The following is a 6,000-nucleotide window of genomic DNA, read 5'->3' as shown; positions in this document are numbered from 1 at the left end:
GATATTATAGAACTTTCAAGATTTCATTAAGAATTAACCAAGAATTAATTTTAAGATAATGTGCAGAGTTAGATATATAAGGCTATTTTTTTCCCTCAGAATATCTTGGTCATTTCTCCCACACTTCTTGTTGGAGTCTGCTTGCCAGTGCAGGAGAAGCAGGAGAGGAGGGTCGGATCCCCAGGTCAGGAAGATCTCCTGGAGTGGGAAACGGCAACGTGCTCCAGGAGTTTTGCCTGGAAAATCCCAGAGGAGCCTGGCGGGCGTCAGTGGTCCACGGGTGGCAGCGTCAGACACCACTGAGTGACTGAAGGAAGTGTGCGTACACACACACACACACACACACACACGTTGAACAAATAATACTTTTTAAGATGGGCCATTTGTATAACATATTAAGTTATTGTACTGACTTGTGTTCATTTATTGACTTTATATCCAGTTTTACTGATTCTTCTCCCTGTCTCCCAGCTAAAGCCACGCATTTTCAGTCATTGTAGTTTCCTATTAGTTGTGGAAGAATGGTAGATCAACTTGCATTAGTCTTCTCTCTAAAATATTTCAAAACATTAATTTCTTCATGTGGCTTTTAGATTCAGGTATGCAATTTGAGGGACTATGCCACTGAAATATTGATTAAATTGTTTGAGCTGTATAGGTTAGTTTAAACTTATTAAATATTTATGATACCGAAGACTTTGCAAGAATATCACGCTTGTATTTGTTCAGGTCATTTTTCTCAATGTCCCAGCATGAGAATTTTTTTAACATGATTTTAACGTGCCCCCTGTCCTTTTCTCAGTGGGTTGCTGGTCCGTAAGAAAGCTACGGCGCTCTGAGCACCTGTTCTCCACCCCACCCCTTGCATGAGCGGCGGGTAGGTCCACACAGGCGGCCGGCGGAGCCCGTGCCACGGTGCCGTCCCAGCGCAGTGACCGTGGTGGGAGCCGCCCTCCAGCGGTGTGGCCTCCCGGGAGGCCTTGCTGTTGCCAAGGGTGTTTCTGAGGCTGGATCCGGTCACGCCTGCCTCTGGCAGTTCCAGGCGGTTAGCACCGAGGCCCTGACCCGGTTTCCTAGGAGCCGGCCTTGCCGGCAGGCGGCCACTGGCTCCCCTGGGGGGAGGAGGGGGCATTCAGTCCAGGCACTTGGCGAGGGGAGGGCGAGGCTGTCTCGGCTCCCTTCTGCGGCAGAGGCACGGGACTGGGCTCACCCGGCTCCTCTGGGAGCCAGGGCTGGCGCCGTGGCCCCTCCGGGCGGGCAGGCACAGGGGCGCGCACCCCTGCGGTCCGGAGCCTGACGGGCGTGCAGGCCGGACGGCCAGCGCCAGCCCTGCCCCGCCCGGGGTCACCGTCCGTGAAGGACCGTGCGCTGGCTCCGTCCGCCGGACAGCTATGCTGTGTCCGCGTCGGTGGGGACTCAGGGGCCGCCTGCCACCCCTCCCAACACCCAGAGTGTCTTCAAGCTTGTGGGCCAGGCTGGGAGAGGCTGCGGCCTGTGAGCTGTTGGTTGGCAGGACCTGGTGGCCCACAGCAAGGGAGGGGTGAGCTCGGGGTCGAGGGGGGCTTCCTAGGGGGGCAGAGGGGTTCAGAAAGCCCCTGGGCCAGCCGGGTGCAGGGGGAGGGGAGTGGGGTGAGGACAGTGGGCAGGAGGGGCCTGGCAGGAAGATCTGGGGTGTGGGTGTCGAGCTAGGCTTCATGTGGCGAGCACGGGGCTGTGGAGGGTCAAGAACGAGGTAAGACTCTGTGGCCTCCTTCGTTCGTTCTGAAGACCACCCGTCAATCAAGCACAGGGCACGCAACCACCGCGACCACCTCGTCTTCTGCTGATCAGCTCCACTTCTGGCCACGGCCCCCTGCCCCGAGATGACCCACAAGACTCCACAACCCCACCTACTCCTTGGCTCTCCTTCCCCTTCCCATCTGCACCTCCACGCTCCCTCCTCCAGGCAGCCTCCCTGGCCGAGCACCCCTGCTCTGGAGTCCTCCCTTCCCTGAAGCCTTGTCTCCAATAAATTAGAGACTGGCCTCAGTGGCCCCGGGTAACCCGCACAAGGGCCGAGGAATGTCTGTCTTGTTCTACCTGCATCCTGAGCTCCCAGAGCAGGGCCTGCCCCTCCTGCTTTTTGATCGACTAAATGATGTGCAGGGGAGGGATGCAAGGGAAAGGCTGTCTCCCACTGCCTCCTCCAGGCTGTCTGACCTTGGCCTTGTTTCTGAACCTCTCTGAGCCTCGGAGTTCAAGCTTGCAGGATGGACATGGATATCTGCCCACCCACCATGTTGCAGGGGCTTCGTGAGGTCTGGCAGAAGAGAGATGCGTATCGGTGCCCAGCAGAGGCAGGCCATGTTTCCAGCTGCTCTGGTCCTGCGGTGGTTATTGCCAGAGGGAGGGGACCCCCCTCTTCCTGTCCCCACTCTTGGGGGCGCAGGGGAGGTGGTGAGGGCAGCACTCACTGTCCAGGTTAAGGCGGGGGCTTCCTGCAGCTGGAACCTGGAGATGTACTCAAGATACCACCCTAGCCACTGGGGGTCCTGGGCATTCTTCTGGCTGAATTCGCAGGGGCCAGGGCTTGGAGGTGGAGAACCAGGGACTTTTCTCAGATGAGAGTCCTCCTCCCAGCTCCCTGCCAGGCCCTGCTGTTGCTGCCGTGGCCGCGGCCCTGTCCCCTTGCCTGAGCGTCGCCTCTAAAGCAGGACTTCTCTCCGCATGCCCGGCACAGGTGTCAGGGCTGGCCCCTCCAGGCCACCCCGGAGTACATCAGGCCTCCTTGGAAGGTTGCGTCAGGCCTGGGCCCCCTCTGGGGAGGACCCCAGAGGGTCCCCCCAGCCTGGCCAGTCTTCAACACAGCCTGGCCCCCTGCCCAGCTAAGCCCAGCTCCCGGCTCAGCACAGCCCACACCCCGCTCCATCCCCAGGGCCCGGTCTTCCCTCCGAGGTGCTTCCACCTTCTAAGCCTCCGTGGCGTCCGCGTGCTGCTCTGTCCTGAGCAGGGTAGCAGGCTGCAAGCTGCTGTCCTTCAGCCCCCACCCGGGGCAGCCGGCACCTACCCAGGAGCGCCCCCAGGCTGGTGGTCCCGCTGCGTCCTGGCTGCGGACGTTGATGAGGCTGCCGTAGAGGGGGCTGATGGAGTGCAGGAGCCCAGGGCCGCCTCCCTGAGCTGCAGGGACCCTCAGCAGGTGCCCAGCCGGCTCGCTCCTCTGGCCCTGCCCCGTGGACCGGGAAGACATCTCTTTCTGCCCCCAGGGCCAGCTGAGGGCATGGTGGCCCCTGCTCCCCACCCTGCCCCCCTGCAGGACCCAGGCTGGAGGGGTGGGCTACTCACCGGGGCCTTGGGACTGGCCTCGGGGCCCTGTGGGATGGACAGTGACCTTCAGTCCTTTGCTCACCCCTTCTCCTCTGGGAAAGACAAGAGACTTTACCTGGGGTCACCCTCCTGGCCTGGTGCTGTGCTAGGTTCTGGGGTTCCTGCATCCCCCAGGTTCTCGGACCCCTGGGCTTTGGAGGTCTCCCAGCCAGAGAAGGGGGCTGGCCCACGGGGTGCCGACATGGGGCAGGAGGGGCTTTGGCCCCCACTCCGTCCTCGGCTGGCAGTTCCAGGTCTCGGGGTGGGGCCTGGGGCCTGGCTGTGCCCGGTCACCTGGGCTTTGAGCTGACCTTAGGCTGCCCGCTCTGTGCCCCCCACGCAGGGGACCTCAGTATCTCATGGGGGGAGGGGCTGTGTGCCAACAGACTCGGGGACTCTAGGGCGGCTGCATGGTGTCTGGCCGTGACTATCCAGGCTATGGTACATCCTTGCGGTCAGCACAGGTCCTGGCCCCTGCGACTGGTCTCCCCGACTGACCCGCCGGGGGTGGAAGCACAGCCCCCCCCCGCACTGGGCTCCCCCAGCTGCAGGAACACGGGGTGGCGGGGGGTTGTGCGCCACCCCGCAGGAGGGGGCTGTATGTGCATTTCCTGCCAGCCCTTCCTCAAAAAGCTTCTGACGTTCTGAAGTCCGGCCTTCGACTTTGAACCACATGTCCCTCTGGTTCTAACCACTGGCCTGGCCCTTGGGAGGCCCCAAGAGCTGCAGGGAACAAGCTCACGTCCAGGGCAAGATGAGCTCTGCGTCCTCATCTCGGGTCCAGATGGTGTGGAGAGCGAGAGCGAGTCTTGGGGGTCAGCTGGGGAGACCAGGTGTGCGTGGCTGGCGGCCAGCTAGTTGGTCAGACAGCGACCTCCCTCCTGCAGGGGTGTGGGCACAGGGTGGGTGAGGCTCCTTGGCCACGTGGCTCCCGGAGCCCCCAGTCTTGGCTCTTGGGGTGAGTCTCAGGGCTGAGTGCTGCCTGGGTGGTCAGGGGGCCCACAGGCTTGGGCGGGGGGAGCATCCACCTCCTGACCGCCCTCTCCCCGACTGCCTTCAGCACCTCCTGTCCAGGCACTGTCCACTGGGGACTCCACACACGATGCCCGGGTCCAGGGAGGGAGAGGGGCGTCCTGAAACTGACCTCAGACCAGCACAGTGAGGGGGAGGGGCAGGTGGGGTCAGTCCTCCTCACCCCCAGGACTGGCCCCTCTTGGGGTCCCAGCAGTGACATGGCCAGTGCTCAGCCAGGCCCTGGGTCCCCTCTCCCCACTGCCTGATTGCTGGTCCCAGCAGCTGTAGTCTGTCTGGCAGCACAGGAGTGCAGAGGCCCTGGCTCCCGTCTCGGGGGACAGACACCCCACCCTCGCCCGCGTGTCTTTCCTGTCCGGCCCTCTCCCGCCGGCCCCAAGCGCTGCCTCAGCTTGACACGAGCACCCAGGCCCTTGTCCCAGGGCTGCGCCTTGTGCTCACCGTTTGGGAGTCAAAGCCTGGCTGCCCAGGCACTGCTAGAGTCTTCCGGGCCCAGCCGGGCCCAGCCAGGCTCAGACAGGGTCGGCCGCAGGAGGGCCCTCTCCGCAGACCACGCGGCCGCAGAGGGGAGAGGCTGGGCTCCCGGGCCCTCTCTCTGTGCCCGTCCTCCAGCCGCCACTTGCTGCCCACCCGGCTGTCCCAGCTGGACCCCCGGACAGTTCCAGAATCGCTCCCCAGGGATGGCGGCCACTTCGCTACCTGCCTTGTGTTTAGGGTGTCGTTTGGCCTGGCACTGAGGCTGTCAGGGCCGTTTCATCCTGCTGCTCTGTCCTGGGAGCCGTGGGAGGTGGGCCTGCTCACTCTTGGGGCCCAGCTGTCCCCTCCCGGCCTGCCTCCTGGGGCATCTGTCCATCCATCTGCCAGACCAGAAGGGCAAAGATACCTCGCCCCACCGCTGCCCTGGGGGCCCCTGCTGGTGCCTGTTTTCCCCGGCATCTCTCCCCCGCCCTCCCCGGCCTCCTCTTGTGGTCAGGTGCGTTCTGTGGGCCTGCCCCTGTGAGCACAGCCAAGGATCCAGCTCAGCCTTGCTCGTAATCTGCTGGCCTCTTTAATAGGAAGCAGCACCCAAGACTTAAACCCTTTCTGAAAAAGATGCACAAGCTGAAAATGTAAAGAACTCTGCTGAAACAGCGAATACATCGCTAAAGAACGGCCTCTCTGAAGGGCATAGGGAGCAGCCCCGGACCGGAAACAGCTAGATCTGGAAAGCAGGGGGAATAGGGGCTTTCATCCAGGCATGGATGGGCAGGGGTGCTCCCCAGACCCCCTCCCTTCCTTCCCCCCTGCCCCTCCTCCCTCCTCAGTCTGTCCCTGCTCGCACAAGTCAGAGGCACCCGTGAGGTTCTGAGCTGGGTGCCCCACTCGCGTGGCTCACATGTGGCGGTCACTGGGCTTGCCCAGCCTTAGCAGACCCAGGACAGTCACCAGGCTAAGGCATCAGAGCCTGAGTCAGAAAGGATTATAGTTGACACGTCTGGTTAATGTGGGACTGGCACATCACGGAGAGCGGGCTTGCCCCACTGCAGGTGACTGGCAGAGGATGCTAACCAGATTCACCTATAACAGTTACAGAGGCTCTGAATCTTCCTGCGTTTGCAGTTTTCTAGGTTAAGATGCAGGCAGGTC

This window comes from Odocoileus virginianus, chromosome 2 (assembly GCF_023699985.2).
Source record: "Odocoileus virginianus isolate 20LAN1187 ecotype Illinois chromosome 2, Ovbor_1.2, whole genome shotgun sequence".
Classification (NCBI taxonomy): domain Eukaryota; kingdom Metazoa; phylum Chordata; class Mammalia; order Artiodactyla; family Cervidae; genus Odocoileus; species Odocoileus virginianus.
This window is presented reverse-complemented; position numbering follows the sequence as displayed.